Raw genomic sequence first — 26,052 nt, 5'->3', positions numbered from 1 at the left:
TCATAGCCCTTCATGCTTCTCAATAAGTGTTTAACTGCATGGCAGGAGATGGCATTTACTGAGCCTCCCTTAGGCCAGGGATAATGCTATGTGCTCCTGATATGGTTTTGATGTGTCCCCACCTGAATCTCATCTTGAATTGTAGCTTCCATAATTCTCATGTGTTGTGTGAGGGACCCGGTGGATGATAATAGAATCATGGGTGTGGTTTACCCCACACTGTTTTTGTGGTGGTAAATACATCTCACAAAATCCGATGTTTTTATAAGGGGTTTCCACTTTAGCTTGGCTGTCATTCTCTCTTGTCTGCCATCCTGTAAGATGTGCCTTTCACCTTCTGCCACGATTGTGAGGCCTCCCCAGCCACGAGGTACTGAGAGTCCATTAAACCTTTTTTTAAAATATAAATTACCCAGTCTGGGATATGTCTTTATCAGCATTGTAAAAATGGACTAACACAGCTCCATACACATTGACTAATTTAATCATTACAGCAACCTTATGGGGTGCATTTTATTCACCCTCTTTTCCAGACGAAGAAAGTCTTATCAAGGTAAAATAACTTGCTCAAGGGCACATGACCAGTAAGTGATGAACCTGGAATTCAGACTCGCATCTATATGACTTCTCATGATGCTAAATATTTAAAAATGGATGAATGAATATTATCACAATTGATTGGATTAAATACCAAAAACTACTCACAAAATAATTGTTTAAAATTTTATTCAACTGAGCACAATGACTCACACCTGCAATCCCATAATTTTGGGAGTCTGAGGTGGGACGATTGCTTGAGCCCAGGAGTTCAACACCAGCCTGGGCAACATGTGAGACCCCATCTCTACAAAAAAAAAATTGTTTTTAACTAGTCAGGCATGGTGGCACATACCTGTAGTCCCAGCTACTTGTGAGGCTGAGGTGGGAGGATCGCTTGAGCCTGGGAAGTGGAGGCTGCAGTGAGCCATGACTGTACCACTACACTCCAACCTGGGTGACAGAACAAGACCCTGTCTAAAAAAAACAATATACTATCAAAAAGTGGATAAATATGAGGCTATGTTCAGAATAACTTTTGAGTACTGCAATTGATGTCTGTTTTCTGTGAAGACAGGGCCATAGTCATACAATATTTAAGGAGCAAAAGTGTGGGCTGGTACTACATTAAATACAGCTTAATTAATAATGATGTTCTAAATGGAAACAATACAAGTATGAATAAAGCTGCCCGCCGGCCTGTTCTATTTGGCACAGCCAGCCTATTCTTAGGCTCTTACTGGTTTTCATTATGTAGTTGACCTCAGAATGTCAATAACTTATGGTATAATTGACATATAATTGGCATCCATGGTTCCCTTGCAGTTTATATTTCTTTGCTGGAACCAGTAGCCTGAGAATAAAAGCTATCTCTAACTTCTTCAATTTCTTTGTTTCCTAACTCAAACCTTAGCTCCTACAGTACTCTTTGACATATAGCCTATGTTTTAGTCTGCTCACTAGTCCTAAGACAGGCCTTGCACAGTCCTTCGTCTATATCTTTCCTCTTGCTATGAGTCCTCACCTAGGACTCATTTAGCCCTATACTTTCTTCAAGACTCAATTAAACCCACACAAAGATGAATGTCAATAGGTTCAAATATTCCTCTGCTACCACTGCCCTAGGGAATATTTAATATTTAACATAGAAAGTGCCAAGTGCTGCAAAATGCAAGCTCTAGCTTCATTTTGGAATTTGTATCAGCTTTCGCTGTGTAACAAATAAGAACAAAAATCTTGATGTCATATGACAAGACATTTACACATCTACATGACAGCTGGAGTTCATCTGATCTAGCTGATTTAGATAAATAAGGCATGTTATTCTCATGGCAAAAAAACAAAGGCATGAGAGCAAGCCCAAAAATACTAGCATATTTGAATCTTCTGCTCATATAACCTCTGTGAACATCCTACCAGCCAAAACTAATCACCAGGCCAAGGCCAAAGTTAGGGAGTACAGAAAGTACTTTCCTGCCACAGGGTAGGGGGAAGAGAATGAATATTTACTGAACAATAATCTAATCTTTACAGACACTACCATATATTTTAAATGTCCCTTCTTTTGCCACAGCAGGCTAGAGAATGTAACCTAAATGAGAGGAGAAAACCACCCAAAGCACTTAGATCTCAGAGAAATAGAGCAGAGCTGCTGCACACACAGCCTCTCACTGGGTAATGAGTAAAGTAGATGAAGCACTTGGAGAGCAAGTTGAAAGGCAGCAAAGGCTTCTCAGCAATAATGTGTTATTGTCAGGGACTTAGAGGGAATGCCAAGCTGTGGTGCCATACACAGATGATGGGAGCATAAATTGATGAAAATATTTTATAGGGGAAGTTGACAATATGTATCACAATTTGTAAATGCACTTGTCCTTTGATCCAGCAATCCCACTGCAAAGAATATGCTCTATGGATAAAATCAAGTAAGTATACACAGATTATACTCATTTGTTTGCTGTAGCAAAATAATTTGAAAATAAAAATAAGTAAAAGCAGAAAAGAAAAATTGAGTATCCATCTCTAAAGCTCTGGTTAAATGAATGATGGTATATCCATGCAACATATTATAAAGTCATTAAAAATAAGTCTATACATACTAATTTGTTCATTCAAAAAAATATTTACTGTCTGCTCACAATATACCAAGTCCTGTTCTTGGCACTGACAATGTAACAGAAAATGAGATATTCAGGATCTTTCTTCTCCAGGAAAGAGAGTAGTGAGAGACGATTAACAAGTCAATACATAAATGTCATCATCTCAAGAAGTGATAGAGCAAAAATATAACAGGATGGTATGCAAAAGGGAACCTAGCAGAGAGATCACCTTGAATGGGGGTCTGTGGAAGACTTCTATGAGGAAGAGATGTTTGTACTGACTCCTGCATATCAAGAAAGGAAGGCCAATTCCTCCTCAAAGTGCATGAAGACATAGGGGAAGAACATTCTAGAAAGAGGAAACAGCAAAGTCCCTGAGGTGAAAATGAGCTTGTTTTATTCAAGGGAAGGACAAAAAGTTAGGGTGGTTGGAGCAGAGTGAGTGGGAAAAACAGTAGTACAAGATGAGGTAGGAGAAGAACTACGAGATCCATGTCTCAGTTCTACCGCCTACATTGTTGTCTTCGGTTTCTTCATCTGTAAAATGGAGTTACTAATCATTGACGGCTTTTATCTCTAGGATCTCCATAAGAAGGTCTGTGCAATAGGCAGGGCAGGCATTATCATTCCCGCTTTACAGATGAGGAAACCGAGATTCCAGTTTTGTAACTTTGCCCCCAGTCACATCTTTTGTAGTCAGCAGAATCAAGACTCAAATCCAGATTCCTGATGGCTATCACAGCACTCCTTTTGCTGCAGTACAATCTCTCCCACCTTGTTTGTGTATTTCGACACACAAAAGCCCTAAATTCAGCTGTGAATCTTTACCATCTCCAATTCTTTTTTTTTTTTTCTTTGAGACGGTATCTCACTCTGTTGTCTAGGCCAGAGTGCAATGGCCCAATCACAGCTCCCTGCAGCCTCGACCTCCTGGGCTCAAGCGATCCTCCCACCTCAGCCCCCAAGTAGCTGGGACTACAGGCACATGCCACCATGCCTGGCTAATTGTGTGTGTGTGTGTGTGTTTGTAGAGATGAGGTTTCACTATGTTACCCAGGCTGGTCTCTAACTCCTGAACTCAAGTGATCCATCTGCCTCAGCCTCCCAAAGGGGTGGGGTTACAGGCATGACCCACCATGCCTGGCCTCCAATTCTTAGTAAGAAGGATTTAACCCCAGTGTTGTGGATAAACTGAGTTTTTCCATCTGCAGCTTAGAGTCACTCATGGGTTTTATTTCCAATATAATTTGTTGCTTACATATTTCTCTCTCCCACCAAAATATGAAAAGGCGACATGCTGGAACTGTCCGTGCTGTAGGATGCATATGGACAGAGAAGACACAGGGTTGAATGTGCACAGAAGAACACCAACAGTGCCTGCACTATGCATCCAAGATCAAACAGCTTCTAAATTGTGGGACTAGGATTTGAACTGCTATCCATCCAAGTCAAAAGTGTGGCTTTTTTCAATCCTTGGGATAAAGGACCATGTGAAGTACCTGATGCATGGAACTAGCTTGATTAACTTTAGCTGCAGTTGTGGTATTGCACACTGTGTTCATAGAAGGGTCTCTTCCTGGTCAGCAGTCATCCAGTGTGATGGCAACGAATCCAACTAAAGGATCCACGGGATTAAAAAGGGTCAGACTGTGTGGATTTCAGATGATTCTCATGCCATCAATCCTTCCGCCATAATTTGCACAAAAGCCTGGTAGTCTCGCTCCATTTCTCAGAGCAGAATCTGCTGGGGACCGAGAGATTAATCAGACTTCATTAATTCTACAAAATAAACCATGACATGTTTACCCGTGCACTTAGAGGCATTATCATAAATCACCAAAATTAAATCTCACCTGTCTAAGTAGAGGAGCAGCCTGCATTCAGGCCCTGTGAACAGAAGGTCACAGCATCAATAGCTTCTCGATGGCTTCATTTCTTTCTAGGGCCTTCCCGTGACCAGCAGGACCAGCTGCACTGTGCTCCAGTTTGGTCATTAGCAGAATCATGAACATTATTAGCCCAGTGGTTTTGAAAAGACTCTAGTGTGTGTGTTTATTTTTGCATACAGAATAAGCTACATTCAGAGGAGATTAGAATTTTGAGAGGCAATGATTTGTTTCTTCATGCCATAGCTTCTTAAGTTAAAGTCTGCATATGCCTTAGAGATCTCTAGAACAAACCTGAGGCCCAGAAGGGGCTAGTAATTTGTCCAAGGTCACACAAGTCATTCATGGCAGGTCTGGGACTAGAACTAGAACTAGGAACTTCTGATTCTCAGTCTGGGGCTCTTTCCATTCCAATGCATCGCATAGGGACTTGAGGTAGATAAGAACATATTGAGAAATATTTACTCCCTCCTGGAGGACTGTACTGCCTAGCTTTTGTCTTGGCCATGTGACTTCCTTCAGTCAAGGGAATGGAAGCAGACCGCACTACAAGCAGCAGTGAGATGTGCTTCTCTGCATTTGGCATGAGAAGGCTCTACCCTGGTAGGCCCACAAGTCTGAGGAAGATGGAGAACCATGGAGCAGACCCAGACCCAGCTGTGGCTTGGAGGAGTCCAGTCCAGCCCAGCCTAGAGCAGCTGGTCTCCAGTTGACTTATAGACATGGTAGTAAAATAAGTGTCTAGGTCTCAGAGTTTTGTGGTTTTGCATAGCATGCAACAGTAGTTGGTTGATTCAAGGCTCATCCTGCACACAAATGTATGATTCCTGTGATGTAGAATGACACATTAGAAGCCTGGACTTTGGCAGGGTTGAGTTTAGATCTTGGTTGGGGCATTTAGTTACCGAGAGATCTCAAGAAAGTCACTGAAGCTCTCTGAGACTCAATTTCCCGAACACAGAAATGAAAGAAATAATACTTACCTGTGGAGGGGTGATCAGAATTTGAAATTCAGATTTTTATTGGAACTTCCTAGCTCATTGCAGGTTTTAGATTGCAAACCTCTGGCCGGAGAGTTGGGAAAGGTTTGTTGTAACATTAAAAACTAGTAATGTCAGAAACACATTCTCTTCTGCCTTGGTCATAAAACCTTGATTTTTAGCTGGGCATATGACACCCCAAATAAAAACTATACTTTCCAGATTTATTTGCAGCTAGTGTGATTTGTGAGGAAGTTTTGGCTAAGAAGAGGTAAGCAGAGTGTCACATACAACTTCTGAGATAAGTCCTTACAAAGAGAGAAGACATCCTTTCCCCCTTCCTCTTTCTTACTGGTTTAAATGTGGACATGATGGCTGTAGCTCAAGCAAACACTCTGAAACATGAGTAGGAAACCAAATGCCATTTAAAGCAGGAAGGAGAGGGAAAAAGCCTAGGTTTTGAAACCTTGTTACTAGGCTGGACTACCTGCCTACGGACGTCAACATAAGAGGAAAGAAACTTATTATACTAACTTGACTGAGCCCCTATTATTTGTGGCAGCCCTATTCTGCGTCACTTGGGAGCTTATTGGAAATGCCAAGTCCCCACTCCAGACCCACCGAATCAGAATCTCAGGTGAGGAGCCCACAAATCTGCTTTAACAAGCTCTCCAGGTGATTCTTATGGCCACTGAAGTTTAAGGAGCATTGATTTAGAGTTTTCCAGCACATACACCTACCTGATAACTGATAGAGCCATCCTAAATTGCAGGTTTTGTCAAGAACTTGGTGAAGGTTTAAAAGGCAGATGAAATAAAGCCAGGAAGGATGGCAAAGCCAATAACTGACAGTGTCAAGATGGAAAATGATTCTGACAGGGTGGAACACTGGACCAAAGCCAAGCAGATGAAATTTAATGGGGATATACATATAAAGCAAATAAAGAGGTTCTTTTTTATTGAAAGAAATATAAAATGTTCCATTCTTTGACTTCTTAAATTAAAAAGGGAAAATGTAAAATTACATATTTTAAAATACAACAAATAAAGTTATCAATCAATCCCAATTATGGCTAAAGGAATGAGAGGAGAGAAGATCAGGAGAGGAAAAGTGAGAAAAACCCAAAGTAATAAAGAGACACAGTGTCAATGATAGAAAGGAAGAGGACTGGGAATCCACTTTTGAATCAATCTGTGGATCCTGAGATGATCTTCACACCTAGGGGGAACCATAATTACAAGTCAGATTTTATTGAGACTTACCAAGGGTCAGGCACTACATCGTGTGTGTTACGCACGTTTCTCCTGTGAGGAACACTACTATTATCATTGTTTTTCAGATGCAGAAACTGAAGCCGCCAGAGGTTGAGTTTGTTCCCCAAGGCCACACAGCTGGCACAAGTGGAAGCAGGATATGAACCCAGGTGGCTAGATTTCAGGGCTGTGACCCGCAGCTGCCCTGGTATTTTCTATAGTCTGGTGCTGCTTCATGAAGCATGCTTCACGCTTGATATTGATCAGTTTCACAGAAACTGGTTTTCATAAGAATAAGGAAATCCATTGCCTCACATAACCTTAAGTCCAGAGGTAGGAGGGATCCAGGTGCAGTATAATTATCAGCTCAAAGATGTTATCATAGACACGAGTTCTTTCCATTCCTGTGCTTTGCTGTCCTCAGCACCTGGCTTCATCCTAAGGGTGGGTCCCCTCATAGTGCTAAGACAGCAGCTAAAAAATTCGTGGTCTTAAAGCTTTGTGCTCCATGTTCATGTCAGCATGGGTGAGAAATCTTTACCTGAAGCATGTAAAATACTGAAGTATATATCCTTTAATTTAGTCTTGTTGTATAGATTTAGGCAAATGACCATGCTTAAACAATAGGAGACATTAAGAAGAATGCTACCAGCTGATTGGGTTAGATTACTCAGGACTTAATGCTGCAGTCAGGGATGGGGTCACCAACTGGGGTTCTCTGGTACCCAGAACAGATGGGCTCTATCACTAGTTATAGTGATTCTCTCTCTTTTTTTCTCCAAAACAAATCAAGTTTCCTCACTTGTTTGAATCCTACAAAATTATCAAACAGTGAGAAAAACCATAAAATATTCATTAGAAAGCACTTTGGATATAAAACAATAAACCCCTCTTTACAAGTCTTCAGCAGCCTTACTACACCTTCAGAAGCATCATAAGGAAAGATACTTTGGGGCAGTAAACCTTGTGCTTCACTTTAACAAATAAAATTCTAACCTGTAAAAGGGGCCAGCCTGTAGTGGTGGCAGATGCTGGAGGAGGGAGGCAGCCAGCATTTACTGAAAGTCTATGTGCCAGGAATAATGCTACATTCTTGATTATCTTAACTATTACAAGGAGGATTTTTTGGATGTCGCTTCACTAGCTGGTGACCTCCGCAGCCAGCAATGCCCCTGCCCAGGGCCATGCTTGCCTCTGGGCTTGCTGCAGGAGGTACTCCACCACTTGGTCCAGCAGCTGTGTTTGGCTTGCACTCCAGCCTATGGGTGGGCCGGGCATGTCTTGGCCTGCTCCCACGTTAGGTGCCAGCATGTGAAAGAGGGGAACATGGTGGCAACTGAAAAACTCTGGGATGCCAGCGACCCCAAAGCCCCTAAGGGGGTATTACAGCATGTTAACAGTTCTTTCAGTCCTGCCCCAACAAACTGGTGCATGTGGCACCCAGCAGCTCCCTCTCCCATTGCTTGGTGAGCAGGAGGGGAGTGCTACAGGGTTACAGCTCTGTTCACACTCACTGTTTGGCGGGTTCTGAGTTCTTGTCCCACATCCAGGAAGTTGAAGGTTATGCTAACACCTGGTGGGTGAGCAAGGTGAAGAGTTCTATTGAGTGATGAAACAGCTCTCAGTGGAGAGGGGGACCTGAGTTGGCCTCCCCCTACCCAAAGTTGGGGAGTCTCCCCCACCTGAAGGCGGGTGGTCCTCCAAGTATGGTTGAGTCTGGAACTTTTATGGGCTCAGAATGGGGGAGTGCATGCTGATTGGTTTGTGAGTGTGCAAAAAAATGACTAAAAAAGGCACAGCTCAAGGGAAGGGTAGGTGTATGTAAAATAGGTGAAGGGTGGGGATCGATCAGAGGAAAGCACACCAAATAGGAAGAGAGGTTCTCAATCCAGTTCGTGGATTTATCTGAGACTTGTAGCTTGGCTTTCAGGCTTTAAACTCTCTTTGGTTTGAAGGTCTGGTTTCACCAGGGACCTGTCTCTATTTTCCTAGGCATTTGACTGCCTTCTGCCACTATCACTATTATCCCCATTTTATAAGATGAGGGAACAAAGCCTCAGAATTGCTTGCAGTTTTCTCAGTGTAATTCAGATGGTTAAATGGCAGAGCTGGACTTCAAACTCAAGTCTATCTGACTCTACGACCCAAGTTCTATCCACCACATCGTATTGGTTCCATCCCGGATCCTTTCTATTTGCTGAAATTATAAGTATTCAACTTTTAAACTGTGAAATCTTGGCTACTTCTTACTTGCTGTCTGACCTATGTTAGTTACAATAACTACTCTCAGATTATAATAGATTTTATTTTTTAAATTCTATTTATTGAACACTTACTATGCACCAAGAAATGCTTTATGTATATAATCTCAATTTATCCTGCCAATAACCTCATGATGCAGTTTATTACAGAGAATGTTTTTAGTTACAGGTGATTAAATCAGAAATCAAACTAGTTAAAGTCAGAACCAAGAGAGGAAAGAGGAATTTATTTCTCAGAAAACTGGGAAAATGGGAAAACCAGGGATGCACTAACTTCAAGCATGGCTGGATTTGGACTTCCAGTGGAATAATCAGGGATGTCTCCCTCTGATCTCTCTGCTCTGCTTGTCTTAATTTGGCTCCATTTACATTGGGTCTGGGGACCCCTAGACATCTATCAGGACTGTGTCCTTCTTGGTGTTCCTTGACTTCGTTCTCCATATAAGGTCTCACTATGTAGCAGACAAGATGGCTGCTAGAAATCCCAGCATCTCCTCTGCATAGCTGAGCATCTCCAGAACAAAAGCCTAAGCCAGTTTTCAGTATTCTTTGAAGTTTGAAAATGCTGAAATCCTAGGGTGTCGTCGTCATTGTTGTAATATAGTCTACTGATTTTAAAAATAATTTATGTCCTTAAATCAACTACTCAATTTACATTAAAATGTGCAGATTACAAATCTGGACAGGTCAGTGTGTCATCATAGGCAACCACATTGTACAATATCAAGCTTCCATGGCTTACTCTAGTTCAAAGACTCTCCAAAGAAGGACAATATGGCTGTGACAGCATTGAAATTGAGATGTGTCTCTTTACATCAGCATTTTCAAATATCCATGATGAAAAACCTCTGAGAAATGTTTTCTAAAAACAAAACCTAGAGCTTGAAATTTTTAAAAAATTGATACCTGCCCCTTCTATTTAAAAAAAAAAAAAAAGTTGTTCAGAAAAAGACCCCCAAAGTTTTCAAACAGGAAACGAAACTGTTTTAAAATTGAAAATGTCAGAGTTAACTATCTGTAGTCAGCTTATGCCTCTCATTGCCCCAGTCCCTCAATGCTTACCGCAAGACGTAGCTGTCTTAGGTATGTGAATTTTTTTCCCAACAAGTATACTCATGATTCACAGTTGTCTGAAACCCACCGTGGTTTGTAGAATTCACCTGAAATATTTTTTAACCGGAATATCTGCCACCCCATTTTTCTAGTTTTTTTTTTTTCTTCATATTCCCAAATCTCTAAAGATTCTAGAGAACATTTGCTGAATAGGTTGCATTTACCAGGTACTGTCCCAGGTCCTGGGAAAACAGATGCCTTCATCTGTTTTGTGTTGCTACCCAAGCAATTCAATTCTGTCGAATACCTAAGACTGGGTAATTTATAAGGAATAAAAAGAGGTTTATGGAGCTTACAGTTATGCAGCCTGGGAAGTACAAGATCCAGCAGCCCATCTGGTGAGGACCTGGGGCTGCTTTGACTCCCAGTGGAAAGCAGAAGGAAGGGTGAGCAGGAGCGTACAAAGACACCAAACATGAGAGGCAGCCTCACTTTATAACAACCGGCTTTCACGAGAACTAATTCATTCCCAAGAGACCTAATCCAGTCTCTCCAGAGAAGGATGCTAATCATCTTAATGACCTAATTAAAGTTTGGATAAAGGCCCCACCTCCCAACACCCATTACATTGGCAGTTAAATTCCAACATGTGTTTTGCATGGAAACTCAAGCAAAGGAAAAAAAAACATAACACATCCAACCTATAGCAACAGATGAGAACAAAATACAGTCATGTCCTGCAGTGGAGGGGAAGACAGGCAGCCTAGTGAGTAGCTCTAACTACCTATATCATAGAACCTGCAGGATACTGTGGGAGCAAAGAGGAGGGCAGTTCCCAGATCGCTCCCCCAACGCTAGGGCTCATTCTAGTTTTCATCAGTGGTAAATGGACCATCCTGGAGCTGCTAGCACTCACAGGACACCACCTCAAGCTGGAGATGTTGTACCTCTGTGTGACAGGATATTAGGTATCAAGTGGATCTTGTTGTTTCCTCTTTGGGCCCACAGCGGAGAACCCAGGTCCTTAGTACCCCATACTCTGAGTTCAGAGAACAGGCAGAGAAAGGCCTGGTTGCTTCCCTTCCTGCCTTTGCCCCCTGCCCTCCCACTCTCACAAGCCTGGCTGAGAAGAGTCATTTCAGCAAAACCAGCACTCCCACCCTCAAAGACAAAATAAGAGGAGTGTAGGGAGGGAGTAAATCGTTACTCCTAGTTGGAGCTGTGTGAATGGGTGGCGGACACTACCCAGTGGATTTCTTCTCCAAAATCAAGGAAAGAATTTGCAAGGTTTGGGGATGCTTTGTCATCCCTCCTGCACTCCTCCACACACCTTCTTCACTGACCTGGAGACTGGTCATCAGTGGTCATCTTTTGGGGATTGGAGAATGAGGTAAGGAGATGGCGCAGCGAGATGGTGAGGAGGACGATGACCAGGTCAGGACTGCCCCCAAGTTGCAATTCTCAAGACCTACAGGAAGGGGATCCCCAGGGAATTTTGAGCCCCGGAGTTGAAGAGCTTGGGAAAGCAAGTATTTTTGGAGCAATGGCATCCCTAGGAACCCATACAGCAGAAGGGGAAGGAGGTCCATACAAGGCCCACAGAGGAATACACATGGTGCCTCCTGCTGGGGGGCCCCAGCCAGAGTCTGCTCCTGGTGAGGGAGGCACCCCAGAGTCTGCTCCTGGTGAGGGAGGCACCCCAGCCCTCATGAAGCTCAGTGGACAGGAACAGCAGTCATGGGCACCCAAGGGGAGGACAGCAACTATACCATGGACATCCACGTGAGGGAGCATCTGTCTTGCTTTCTTTCCTCCTCTGGGGGAGTAGAGACAAGTACAGACTGGGCCCCCTCTGCCACTTGAACTTCCCACGCCACAAGTTCCACCTGTCCTGACAGGAATGGAGAGGGTCAAAATATTAAAATTGACTGAGGAACTAAAGGCAACTGTTCCCTTGACCAAAAACCACAGGAAATTTATGGAATTGAAACCAAGGTTGCTATGGAGAACAAGAGTAGTAGCAATTATTGGAAAAACAAAACCATTTTATGTTTATACTCCCAATTAGTTAATACTCCTCACTAAACCAGGGAAAGTGTTTTATTGCCTTTGCTAAATTTAAAATCGGCTCTTAGAAGAGTTACTGATGAAAAGAACTTAGAACCGTACCTGGAACATAAGACTTCAAAAAACTATGAGCTAATATAGGAAGTAGTAGCAGTAGTGATAGTAGTACGGTATTTTCATCATATAACCAGTGTCTTAGTCAGTTCAGACTACCATAATAAAATACCATTAACTGGGCACCTAGTGAACAGTAATTTGTCACTAGTTTGGAGACTGGGAAGTCTAAGATCAAGGTGCCGGCAGATGCCATGTCTGGTGAGGACCTGTTTCCTGATTCTTACGTGGCTTCTTCTCACCATGTCCTCACATGGTGAAACAGACAAGCTAGCTCTCTTTGGGGCTTCTCTTATGAGGGATTTGTGCCAGTCACCTTCTAACAGCCTAACCTCCAAACACCATCAAGTCAGTGATGAGGTTTCAACATACAAATTTTGAAGAACACAAACATTCAGCCCATAGCAACTGGATAGAATTTTCAAAACATATATAAAGGATTTCCATAGCCTCTCTTTCATTTGATCTACAAAAGAACCCAGCAGAATAGGTAAAGAGGGTGTTATTATCCCCCCTTGAAGATGAGGGAACTGAGGCTCCTTGAGAGTATGTGAGTTTTTTCCAAAAAATCTCATACACGTGAACCTAGAATCGAAGACTTCTGACTCCTAGCCTATGGTTTTGTTTTGTTTTTTTGCATGACCAGCTTTGTAAATCACAGAGAGAAGAAGGAGAATGAGAAGAAGGAGAATGAAAACGAAAGATTGGAGAGGGAAGGATGAAGAAAGACAGCCATTCATTTCATTGACTATGCACCATGAGCCTCGAGTTCCTGGGATTTTCAGATATTCTTTTTTTTTTTTTTTTTTAGAGGCTAAGACCACATACATTTCCATGTATACATAGAAACTTGTTGTATTAGTTTGGGCTGAGTTGTGTTGCAATAATATCCCCCCAAATCTTCAGGGCTTACAACAACGGCTTCTTCTTGGCTTATGTTCATGCCCTTTGAAGATCAGCTTCAGCCCTGCTCTATGTTCTCTTTTTATTAAAAAAAAAAAAAAAAACTTTATTGAGATACAATTCACATACCATACAATTCACCCATCTGAAGTTTACAATGTAATGGTTTTTGCTATAGTCACAGATATATGTAACAATCACCGCAGTCGAATGTAGAACATTTTCATCAGCTCAAAAAGAAACCTTTTGGAGGATTTCTCCTCTTGACCTCTCCATTCCCTCCAGCCCTAATAAACCACTGTCAGCCTTTTGTCTCAATAGATTTCCTTATTCTAGACATTTCATAAGTGATATAATATGTAGTCTTTTGTGAGTGACTTCTTTCACTCAGCATAATGTTTTCAATGTTCATCTGTATTGATGGAAGCATATATCAGAACTTCACTTACTTGATGACAGAATAATATTCGGTTGTATTGACATATCACATTTGTTTATCCATTCTTCAGTTCACATCTATTTGAACTTTTCACATTTGGACATTAAGAATAATGGGGTTATAAACATTCATGTACAAGTTTCTACGGACATGCTTTCATTATATATATGTGTGTGTGTGTGTGTGTGTGTGTGTGTGTAATCATTGGGTATATACCCAGGATGCTTTGTTATCCCTCCCGCACTCCTCCACATACGTTCTCCACTGACCTGGAGACTGGTCATCAGTAGTCATCTTTTGGGGATTGGAGAATGAGGTGAGGAGATGGCACAGTGAGGTGGTGAGGAGGAAGATGACCAGTTCAGGACTGCTCCCTGCTCCCAAGTTGCAATTCTCAAGACCTACAGCAAGGGGATCCCCAGGGGATTCTGAGTCCCGGAGTTGAAGAGCTTTATTCCAGGAGTGGAACCACTGGGCTATATGGTAACTCTATGTTTAATTTTTTGTGGAACTATTAAAAGCAGTTGCACCATTTTACATCCCCACCAGCAGAATATGAGGATCTCAATTTCTTTATATTCTTGCCAATACTTCTTACTGTCTGGCTTTCTTACACTAGCCCTCCTAGTGGATGTGAAGTGGTGTTTCATGATGGTTTTGATTTGCATTTCCCTGATGACAAATGATGCCAAGCATGCTTTTATTTCGCTTTCCCAACAGAAGGACATAAGCTTGCAGTGAAGCAGAACTGGGTTGGACCTTGGTTCTGCCACTTACTCCCTGTTAAGTAACTTATATCCAATTGCTCCACACCATGAAGCCTCACTTTTCTCATCTGTAAAATGAAGATGAAAATACTTGCATCATTACATGTCGTGAGACTTCAAGAAAATAATATATGCGGAGCACCTAAGTACCTTGGCAAACAGTAGAGGCTTTGTAAACAGAGGCATTATCATTTTATTATCCATTACAGATAAGAAAACTGAGGTTCAAAAAGGTTAAGAAACTTGTCAGAGATCATAAAGTAATAATGTAGTTGGGTCAGGATTGTTGCCCAGGTCTGTTTGGCTCCAAACTATAGTGTTCCTGCAACTCTACTTTTGAGTCAGAATGCCGGGCACCTATTGGGGGTTATGTTTTCCTATCCTTCACACATCTACAAGCATGTTGAATAGTGAATGAATAAAAGTAATTTGAATCTATAAATAAACAATGGTATGTATTATAATCAACGGCACAGAGAAAAGAAAACACATCACTTTCTTTCGGCACTAACCTTAATTAAGTTCTAGGTGCATTTTTGTTTATTTGCTTCCAATATAAAAATTATCCATTTCAAATGTTACTACTGTAAGAAAACTTTTATTAAGATATAAAATGTTTATTTTAATAAAAACATAATGTATTCCCACCCTAAATTCATCCTTTTTTAAAAACAGGACTTCAAACATTTAAATCTTTCATGTGATTTTTATTGTCTTTGTGCTTGTATTTTTTTCAATTAGGATGTAATTTAGTTTTATGATGAAAACCACCTGGAGGCTAAGACCACATACATTTCCATGTATACATAGAAACTTGTTGTATTAGTCAGTTTGGGCTGAGTTGTGTTGCAATAATATCCCCCAAATCTTCAGGGTTTACAACAATGGCTTCTGTCTGGCTTGTGTTCATGCTCTTTGAAGATCAGCTGCAGCCCTGCTCCATGGTCTCTTTATTCTAGAATCAAGACCAAAGGAACAACCTTGAGCTGTGGCACATGAGCATCGTGGTAGAGGCCCACGAGAAATGTTAGAATCAGAGGATGGCACTTAAAGTTTTTATCTGGAAGCAGCAATTATCATTTTCACTCACATAACATGGATCAAATCCAGAAACATGGCTAATAAGCCTGATGTCAATGGAGCAGGAAGAATACCTTCTTACGGGGAGGGCCACCAGGCAGGCCCTAAAAAAAAAAGAGAAACAAAGTTTTGGATAAATAGTGCAATCTACCAGAATTCTGGGTCATGAGTCTGCACTTTCCTCTATTTGTAAGCAAAATACATCTATTCTTTCCAATAGGGATGCCAGATTAAATACAGGATGCCCAGCTAAATTTAAATTCCAGATCAACAATGGGTAATTTTTTAGGATAAGTATGCCCAAAATATTGCACAGTGAGATATACTAAAAAATTATTCATTGTTTATCTGAAATTCCATTTTAACTAGGCATCCTATATTTTAATTTACAAAATCTGGCAGCCCTACTCAAGAAAAATAACCTAAAGATTCCATTCGATTACAGCATCAGACTTGAATTCCATGATCTCATGGAGTTCTCTACATCAGGCCCAGATGTTCATTTTCCTGAGAGCAAAACCTACGGATCAAAAAGACAAGTTATCTGCCCCTCATATGCCCAGTGTATCATGGTGAAACAGGATACCTGAAACAAACACTCCCATTCAGAGTGAGAGGAGAGGAAGAACGCAGAAGTCACTTGTCCATGGCAATTCTGAAAGGCCCTTGGGCAGAAGTTGCAGACTACCTTCCATGGAGACTGGAAATGTTCTTTGATTAGGACTTGATTCTGGACCTAGAACAGTAACACCTGATGTATTGTTCGGCATGGGGCTTGGCACTGTCCTCCGGGAGGTCCTTCCTTTTCAATTGTTCTCCTAAAGCATTTTTTGTAAAGGACAATATGTCCTCTTTGGAAGCTGGCCAGGCTTCTCTGTCTTCTTCCCACAGAAAGTTGGAAATCCAAAGGTCATTTCAAGTCTCAGTTATAATCTGTTTTAGCATGAGCCGGTGACTCTTTTGGCAATATAACTTTCTCACATTCTTATCTATTTGATTCCAAACAGCCTCATGTGCCAATGGCCACATCCATAATTCTTTTCTAGTTGCGACATTCCTTCTAGACTTAATTGCAGGTAACTTAAATTTATCTGGCTCCAGTGAAAGAACTACACTTAGAATCTCTCTTCCCTAAGCCATTTTGTGCGACTGGAAGGATGTAATTGGTGCCACTGTAATCAGTTGAGAGGTTTTAATTGAGGAACAATATCTTTGATTGGTCCTTGCCACAAGGCTGAATTTTAGTCAGTCTTTGTCACTTAAGACATTTCCGGTTTTATCTTTTGTTGTTTGGAGATCAAAATCAATTACACCCTCTAGTCCTCTGAGTTCTCAAATTTCTGGACCCTTTCTACTCCCTTTTGATCTCCCCGAAATGGACAATTCCTACCTAAGTTCAACTTTCATATCATTTCACTACGTGCAGCCCACAGCAACTTAGGCATGAGAGTAACATTCCGTTTCACAACTTTGCCTAAAGCCATAAGCTCATTTAGTGCATTATCTGTCTTCCAAGGGATTAAAGGTGACAGTTTTACCCAATACCTTGCCACTAGATAACATAGGTTGCCATTTTTCCATCCCTCAACAACGTTATTTTTTGCTTCCCACTCCCAAGCCTCAGAATTAATGCAACATAATTTAGGTTTCCTCCTATGGTAGTAACTCAGTGATAAGTCTTAATTGCTGTATCAATTAGCTTAGCCTAAGTCGTGATGGAGTAACAACAAACACATCCAAAATCTTACAATAAGAAAGATTTGCTCTTTGCATATGTCCATGTCCTTTACAGGTTGGCTGTCATTTTGTAACATGTCATCTTTTTCTAGGACTTAGACTGAAGAAGTAGACATTATCTGGGACTTGTTGGCTTGGGGCAAAGTAAAAAGTAAAAAAAAAAAAGGCACATATCCCTCTACTTGGAAATGGCATATGTTCTGGCTACATTCCATTGACCAAAGCAAGTCACGTGGTCAGGATGAACTTCTTTTATTTCTTTTTGCCTTCTATGCAGTTTATTTATTTTTTAATTTTCTCATAGGTTATTGGGGTACAGGTGGTGCTTGGTTACATGAGCAAGTTCTTTAGTGGTGATTTGTGAGATTTTGGTGCACCCATCACACAAGCAGTATACACTGCACCCCATTTGTAGTCTTTTATCCCTCGAAGATGGACTTCTGATGGGTGAAAAATATACTAGTCTCACAGGGAAGAGCAGTGGGGAGTAGACCCACAGTGAAGGACAGCAGATACTTGGACAGCAGATACTTTTGAGCAAATAATAGAATCTACCCAGTAATGTGCTGCTAAATATTTAACAACTACCTCTCTGGAGGAACAGAAGCCCTGATTTGTATATTTGTCAATTTTCCATGGTATAAATACTCTCATCGTGGCCAATTTCAAGTCACCAGTGTCACGTCACCAAATGTGAAATTAGGAAGAGATGTACAATTAGCTCTTGTGAGCCACTATGAGCATGCCACAGCGCACCACTGAATCAACCTCAGTTTAAATCAACTATTTGCTAAATATAAGTTGACTTATGCCTGTTCCACAATATGAAGAACTCCTGCAGTCTTGCTGTGGATTATAACAAGGGAGGAGTCTATTATGTGACTCAGCATAAACCTCCTTTAAACCTAAGCTGAGGATTTGCAGTAGGGCTGAGGAGGACTAGACAACTCAAAATTAAGTCTTCATATTATTTGCTATTTCAGCATTAATTCGAAAATTCAAGTGGAGAGTAAGAATGTGAGATTGAAATAAAAATAGTATTTTGCCTCTATAAATAAGATTCAGCCCCAGGCTCCTCTTTTGCAGAAATTCTTATTAAGGACTTGGCTCTCCTCCAAGAAAAATAAGGTAGAAATCATTCAAAACCCTTTACTTCCAAATTATTCCTGATAGGAGCTGCTTGATGAGTATAGCTCTCTAGTTTTGTATGTTTACAATTTTCCAATAAAAGGCTTGTTTAAAATATCCCTGAGCTAGGAAGTAGCTCTTACATACTTAAGTCTTAAGCCATTTTTTTTCAAAGACTTTTTTTTTTTTTCTTTTGAGACTGAATCTCTCTGTAGCACAAGCTGGAGGGCAGTGGTGCAAACACAGCTCACCGCAGCCTCCACCTCCCAGGCTCAAGTGATCGTCCTGCCTCAGCCTCCCACGTAGTGGGAACTACAGGCGCCCACCACCATGCCCACTCATTTTTGTATTTTTTTTTGTAGAGACAGGGTTTTGCATTGCCCAGGCTGGTCTCAAATTCCTGAGCTTAAGCAATCCTCCTGCCTCAGCCTCCCAAAGTGCTGGGATTACAGGCATGAGCTACCGTGCCTAGCCCATGTATTCTTTAAGTACACTGACAACATCTCTGTGGTAACACTGGGCAAGTTGCTTATGTGCTCTGAATTTCTGTTTCTCCAGCGATAGGACAGGATAATAACATCTACCTTACAAAGCGATTATGAAGCTTAAATATCTGGCATACAGAAAGTATCTAGCAAAGTACTTGCACATGGTGGTCACTCAATAAATAGTCACCAGCATTCACTAATGAGGATACTGATTAGAATTATCACGATTTTATTACTGAGCCATGAAACTAGAGGTTTTAAGTTACTATTTAAAATAGTCCAAGACTTTATTCAATAGCCTCAGAGCATTTGGCAGGAAAAATTTGGCTTTCGATTTTGAGTGCATCTGACAGGAATGACTTTTGCAGCTCCCCTGGATGCATGGATGTTATTGTCATTTAACAAAACTCACCTCTCTAGTTGCTGCTGCATTTTGTCTGTGGGCCTCGAGCTTGGTTCAAATTGTCAGGCCAATGGAAAGACTGAATGCTTTGCCTCCAGGCAAAACTGTGGCCTGCAGGGGGTGGACCCTGCATCGCATCCTCAGCCAGAATGGAAAGCTCACTCAGCATGCTGCAGTCTTTCATACGGATTCTGACATAAAACATCAGGCGGAAATTCCACTTCTGACTCTGCAGTAATTGTGGAGGAGCCAGAGGGCCATCCAAACACAGATGTCTGGCATGACGCTGCACCCCTCATGAAGTTACACGACAGACATAGCAGAGAGATAGTGATGATCATGCATAAAGGAGAGCCCACCATCTTCAGGGGACAACTCATTCATTCTTCCTCCTTCATTGTTCCTGAGTTACTGAGAATAGTCAAGATTACTGTTTCAGACTTTTTCCAATGTCTTGACTTATAATGGAGAGAAAGATGTTGATGCTGGTAATGATAATGTAAAAATGGTGGAAGTTTTTCCAGAGTTTCAAATGATGGAACTCTGCATCCTACTATTTTGTAGCATGTGTGAGTAGGTGTGTAGGGGTGTGTGTGTGTGTGTGATTCTACATATGTATGTGTATACTGATTCCTCCTGAGTAGCCCCCACTTTTTTTTTTTTTTTTACTAAGTATATCAGCTTCTGGAACTGCACATAACAGTTTTCCAGCAGTGACATTCAGGCATAGGACAGCCATCAAAGACCTGGAAGCCATGTAATAGAGCTGACCTTTGAACTAGGGGAACAACCCTTGCGTGTGCAGTCAAAACTCCAAGCATAACTTTTGACTTCCCAAAAACATAACCATTAATAGTCTACTGTTAACCAGAAGCCCTACTGATAACATAGTCAATTAACACCTATTTTGTTTGTTATATGTATTGTATACTGTGTTCTTATAATAAAGTAAGCTAGAGAAAATAACATTATTGAAAAAATCATAAGAGAAAATACATTTCCTCTTCATTAAGTAGAAGTGGATCATCATAAAGCTCTCCAACCTCATCGTCTTCATGTTGAGTAGGATGAGGAGGGGGAGAAAGAGGAGAGGTTGAAAAAAAAAAAAAAAGAGGAGAGGTTGGTCGTACTGTGTCAGCGACGGCAGAGACAGAAGAAAATCCAAGCATAGCAGCCCAACAAAGTTCAAACCAGGTTGTTCAAGGGTCAACTGTAAAGACTACTAGAGGCAGAGGCTCACTTAATTGCGTGTTCAGAAATTAAGAGTTTAACATTATTAGAATATGCAAAGGCATACAGAGTGATATAATGGACTTTATATCACTTTATATCATTTATCTATAATGGACTCAGAAGCAGGAGGGTAGGAGGGGGGAGCCAGGGATAAAAAAAAAAACAAAAACTACACATTAGGTACAATGTACACTACTTGGGTGATGGGTGCACTAAAATCTCAGAATTCACCACTGTATAATTCATCCATGTAGCCAAAAACCACTTGTACCCTAAAAGCTATTGAAAAAAAGAATTTAATATTGTTAGTATGAGCAGCTCCACAAATTTGGGGTGCAAATATGGTCATATTATTTACTTTTCCAATTAATTCATTGAGTAAAGCTTGCTGCTATAACAACAACAAACAACAAACAAATTTTCAGTTATTTCTTGCTCATATAACAATCTAAATTAGATGTTTCTGGTTGGAGGGCAGCTTTCCTCTACAGAATGATCCAGGGCACAAAGCATAATTATACTCTCTTTTCTGGCCAGCGGGGTCTTGCACCCACTCTACTCAGGGTAGATTTCCCTAGGGCTCCCAGGAGACTCCTAAAGAAGCCAACTTAACTTTCTGTTACCTCTTCTGATAATGCCAGGAGGAAAAAAATTATATAAAAGCTTTATATTCACTGAGGCATCCTATTATATTGAATTGTCTGAAATGAAAGAACCAAATGTCATCTTCAGATTTTAATAGATGATTGTCTATGAAATAAAGAGGATTTAGAGGCCAGGCACGGTGGGCCATACCTGTAATACCAGCACTTTGGGAGGCTGAGGCAGGTACATCACTTGAGGTCAAGAGTTTGAGACCAGCCTGGCCAATATGGTGAAACCCCATCTCTACTAAAAATCCAAAATTAACCAGATACGGTGGCTGGCGCCTGTAATCCCAGCTACTCAGGAGGCTGAGACAGGAGATTGCTTGGACCCTGGAGATGGAGGTGGCAGTGAGCCGAGATCATGCCACTACACTCCAGCCTGGGCGACAGAGCCAGATTCCATCTCAAAAAAAAAGAGGATATAGAGGACATCTTCATATTATAAAATGGCATAAACCGAAAAATATATAAACATAAGCTGATAGTTTAAAGAAATCAGTTAATGGTATATATATATATATATATATATTTTTTTTTTTTAGACGGAGTCTTGATCTGTCACTCAGGCTAGAGTGTAGTGGTGTTATCTCGGCTCACTGCCAGCTCCGCCTCCCGGGTTCCCACCATTCTCCTGCCTCAGCCTCCCGAGTAGCTTGGACTACAGGTGCCCACCACCGTGCCCAGCTAATTTTTTGTATTTTTAGTAGAGATGGGGTTTAACCGTCTCGTTAGCCAGGATGGGACCGATCTCCTGACCTCGTGATCCTCCCACCTCAACCTCCCAAGGTGCTGGGATTACAGGCGTGAGCCAACGCGCCCAGCCAGTTAATGGTATTTCTAAGATTTGTAGTTGGTGCTCAATACATTTATAGAACCAGGCTTTTGAATCATGCCTGGAACTTAGCAGCTCAATTGTTATTTTTTAGAACAAATAAATGAATGGCAGTGACAGAAGTCTAATAAGCATTTTGAAATATGCGCAAATCTTCAGATATAAAATTTGTACATTAAAATAAGTTTTTGAGATAATTGGTGGATATCCCATAAATGTTTATTTCTATTATCGAAGATATCATCAGGATAATTTAGATTGCCAAAGTAGACAGAGATGTGCCACGTACATGTCACTCAGGACTGCTACAGATATTCATACAGGTTTAGCACTACACAGTCCCAGAGAATGGTATTCACACAGACTCCCATGCAAATAGCTTCCCTGGGTTTGTGCAGTGCATACTGTGTATGCAGCTGCCTAATTTGAATACATCAGTCCTAACAGGCCGTAAGAGTAGAGCAGCTGATTCACCTTGTTCATCACCAGGACTGATTGAGCTGGTCTGGCTGAGTAGTGCGTTTTCACTTCATGTCCCCACTGCTTCCTCGTTTACCACCTCCTCCCACAAGCTTACGTTCTTGTAAAGATACTGGCCTTCCCTGATAGAAATGCCCTCCTGTCAACGGTGTGCTTATAACTTCACCTGAGCCCATGCAAACTCGAGAGGACTCTCAGTAATCCTGGAGCAGGAGATCCCCCTAAAATGTGAACTGAATATTCTTTCTCTGTTAGTAATGAGGGACTTAAACACACGCACGTGGTGGCATTTTTTTTAACCCAACTTTTTGAGGATTGCCTATTAAATACCAAGAGACATCTTAGCTCTCTGTTAATTAACAATGTCACTAATTCAAAAATGTTCTCATTGTTTAGTCTCCAAAAAAGCCTTAGATGGGTCCTTCAGATCCCAAACACAAATTTTAAACATCTTATCCTTATATGTTCAATATTTACATTCTAAAACATAAAATGTAAGTTCTAGGTCTCTCTAGAGTCTGGGGTGTGTTGGAAGTTGGGATAGATGGGCCTAAAATGAGGCAAAAAGACCAGTTAGGAAGGAGGTTTTGGTAAGAGTCCAGATGAGAGATACAAGGACTCACCCTAAGGTAGTGACCAAGGGCATGGAGGACAGTTAATCGCTCTCACTACCATTTAAGAGGAAGACTTGGCGGGGCACAGTGGCTCAAGTCTGTAATCCCAGCCCTTTTGAAGGCCAAGGCGGGCGGATCATGAGGTCAGGAGATTGAGACCATCCTGGCTAACATGGTGAAACCCTGTCTCTACTAAAAATACAAAAAGTTAGCCAGGCGTGGTGGCAGGCACCTGTAGTTCCAGCTACTCGGGAGGCTGAGGCAGGAGAATGGTGTGAACCTGGAACACAGAGCTTGCAGCAAGCAGATATCGCACCACTGCACTCCAGCGTGGGCAACACAGCGAGGCTCGGTCTCAAAAAAAGAAAAAAAAAAAAAGAGGAAGACTTTATGGGACTTGAAGACTGACAAATAAAGATAAGGATAAACTGCAAATAACTTCAAGATCATGCTATTGGGCATTTGCTGGTGCCATAGCACGATGAGGGATAAAAGGACTAGGTATGGTGAGGACTTACACATGTAGAGAGTTAAACAGCATATCAAGAGTTCTAATACTGGATGTAAGAATACTACCAGGCTTTCAATTTTTGTGCCAAATTAGACAAAGGGACAAATAGTACAAGTTCAAAGTAAGCAAATGCTGTTTGATTTCAAAATTCCTCTTTGCATGTTTTTTCCCCTTCCCTGGGAGCAACATTACTTATATACCTTGGAGTAATCTCTCTCTCATTCTTAACACATGGAGAGCTCTCATCCTAGATCCATAGTGGCAGCTGCTGAAAACATTACGACTTCTTCCTCACTGCATTTCCTACTTCTGCTTGATGTCTTGTGCTACTGCCAAAGCCTTCTTTCACTGCACGAGTGTGACCATGTAATTTCTGGTGCATTTTATAGTAGTCCAAAATTTACTGGGAATTCTTAACTTCCCAGAAAATCCCTGGTTTTGAGATATAAACATAAAAATAAAGTATGCCCCTAATAATTTTACAAGATAGGCAGGGAGCTCACTCAGCCATTCAACAGCTAGTTGTTGAGTGGTGTTGTTACTGAGGAAGAGGCTGGAAATTCGATGTGGAATTAGACATGGTTCCTGCCATTCAAGAGATTTACAATCTGAAGGGAAAGGAAAATACATCAAGCCTTAAAGGAATGGATAATAAGTGATATATTGATCCATATGAACAGCCAACTCATACATGAATGTTCGAGAAACTTTTTGTAGGTGATAAAGCGCATAAATAGTAGAACACGAAACTAGAAACAGTGTCTAAAGCAAGGTGGCTGCCACATGCTGTAGAAAACATACTAATTTATTCCAACTAAGTAGACGACCAAGATTTTTTGGAAGAGATTGCATTTAACTTGGGAGGGTCAAGTAAATAATTCCTGAGACATGGAAAACTTCAGGGCTTATTTAAGGTACTGGGTGATATCCTTTACCAAGATCAGGTATAGGTTTGTGGCTACAAGAAAGGGAGACAGACACACACTTTTTAAAAAAGTTAACAGCATAGCTAAAATTACATAGTACTACAACATTCAAGAAATACTGCTTGGCAGTGATTAAGAGCTAAGTTAGAGGAATGGGCTGGAAGCCTAAGTGTGTCTGAATCCCAAGGTGCCTGCCTGCACAGCCCAGAGGTCACAGGCTCCTTGCCGGCTGGGAAAACCTTACTACTTGGTGGATGCTGGGTAAATGCTGGTTAATTGAGTTAATCTTTCTTCAAGTAGTTAGAGACGTGGAGGACCTGGAGCTCCTTGCTGTTTACACTTTAACCAAAACTTTAGAAGGCCTGTAGGGGCCCCAAGGGAATTGAGGAAAGCACCACCTTGTTGCTCGTTCAGATGCAAATTCAGAAGCTGAACAACCCCCCTCCAAAAGTTGCACTGAGGCTATTCAGCCCTTCGGTCCAGATCTAAACTTTGTGGGGATGGGAGGGAGGTGGGGACTACCAAGTGATCCACAGATCCCAAGCGATGCTCTTTAAGGTGGTTTTTCTGAAATGTTTTATTACGCCCGCTTAAGGGAAGGCGTTGCAGGACAAACAGTACTGAACTTGAAGCCTGGGTCTCCACCACTACCTGACCTTGAGCGAGTCATTTAGTTTTTTAATCTCTTTCAGTCCCGTGTTCCCAGTTGTAAAATATGGAGGTTGTGGGCACCATAATAATAGCTAGGCATTTAGGATCTATCACATGCCAAGTGAGGCGTTTTCCGCGTTTATCTCTTTTGATCCTCACTACCACCTTGGTAGACTTTACTAATCCCATTTTACCCGAGACGTTCGGTTGAGAGCGCTTTGATGGCATGCCCAAGGTCACGCAGCCAGAGTGGCGGATCTGGATTCCACTTCAAGGCTGCCTGACCCTAACACTAGGCAGCCCCAGTTTCATCGCAGGTGACCTCCTCCGAGATTTCCCTCAACTACCCGCTCGGTTCCTTCTCCTCCTCTTCTCGCTTCTCTCGCGTCCAAAGCGCCCCTTTGGCCACCGGACATGCTCAGTAGCTCAGGAAGACTTTTCGCTCTGCCTCGGGAAATTTTTCACGCCGCTCCGGGAGCCGAGCCCGCCCCGCCCACGGCTCCTCCTCACGGGATTGGTCAAATTCCGGGAGGCAGCAAGGGAAGGGAAGGGAAGGAGGCGGAAGCCCAAATTACCTCCCAACCCCCAGCGCCATGGGCGCGCGCGCCCCGAGAGTGCGTGCGTGCGTGCGTGCGTGTGAGTGAGCACGTGAGGGCCCCAGAACGTGCACAGTGGGCGGGGACAGGAAATGGGAAGCGAGGGGCGGGGATTGCCGTTGCCATGGCAGTGACGTCAGGCGTCGGGGAGCGAACCCGGCCCCTTCCCCACGCGCGCGCGCGCGCACACACACACAGAGACATGCACACGCGCGCGCACAGCCGCTCTCCCTCAGACACACTGGAGGGAAAGGTCAAACTAAAGGCGAGGGAGCAGAGAGACCGGAGGGAGCTGCTGCCGCCGCCGCGCGCCATGACGGACGCGGCGGAGGCTGCTTTCTCAGTGCGGACGCCGCCGAACCCCAGC

At 42.0% G+C, this 26,052-nt stretch overlaps 1 long non-coding RNA gene across 2 annotated transcripts; it reads right to left on the bottom strand.

Moving 5' to 3' along the window:
- Positions 1 to 12,868: 12,868 nt before the first annotated feature.
- LOC108587385 lies at positions 12,869 to 25,769 on the bottom strand. 2 transcript variants are annotated; one of them, XR_004185952.1, is made up of 3 exons: positions 25,284 to 25,769; positions 15,514 to 15,543; positions 15,301 to 15,314 (listed from the first exon to the last, which is right to left on the bottom strand). It is a non-coding gene; the product is annotated as an uncharacterized LOC108587385 (long non-coding RNA). The 2 variants fall into 2 exon arrangements; XR_002524034.2 differs by lacking the exon at positions 25,284 to 25,769 and having other exon boundaries at positions 12,869 to 15,314; positions 15,450 to 15,543.
- Positions 25,770 to 26,052: the final 283 nt, after the last annotated feature.

The sequence above is a fragment of the Papio anubis genome, chromosome 8 (assembly GCF_008728515.1).
Source record: "Papio anubis isolate 15944 chromosome 8, Panubis1.0, whole genome shotgun sequence".
In the NCBI taxonomy this organism is placed as follows: Eukaryota; Metazoa; Chordata; class Mammalia; order Primates; family Cercopithecidae; genus Papio; species Papio anubis.
The sequence above is the reverse complement of the archived record's forward strand: the minus strand, read 5'-3'. Positions and strand labels throughout refer to the sequence as shown.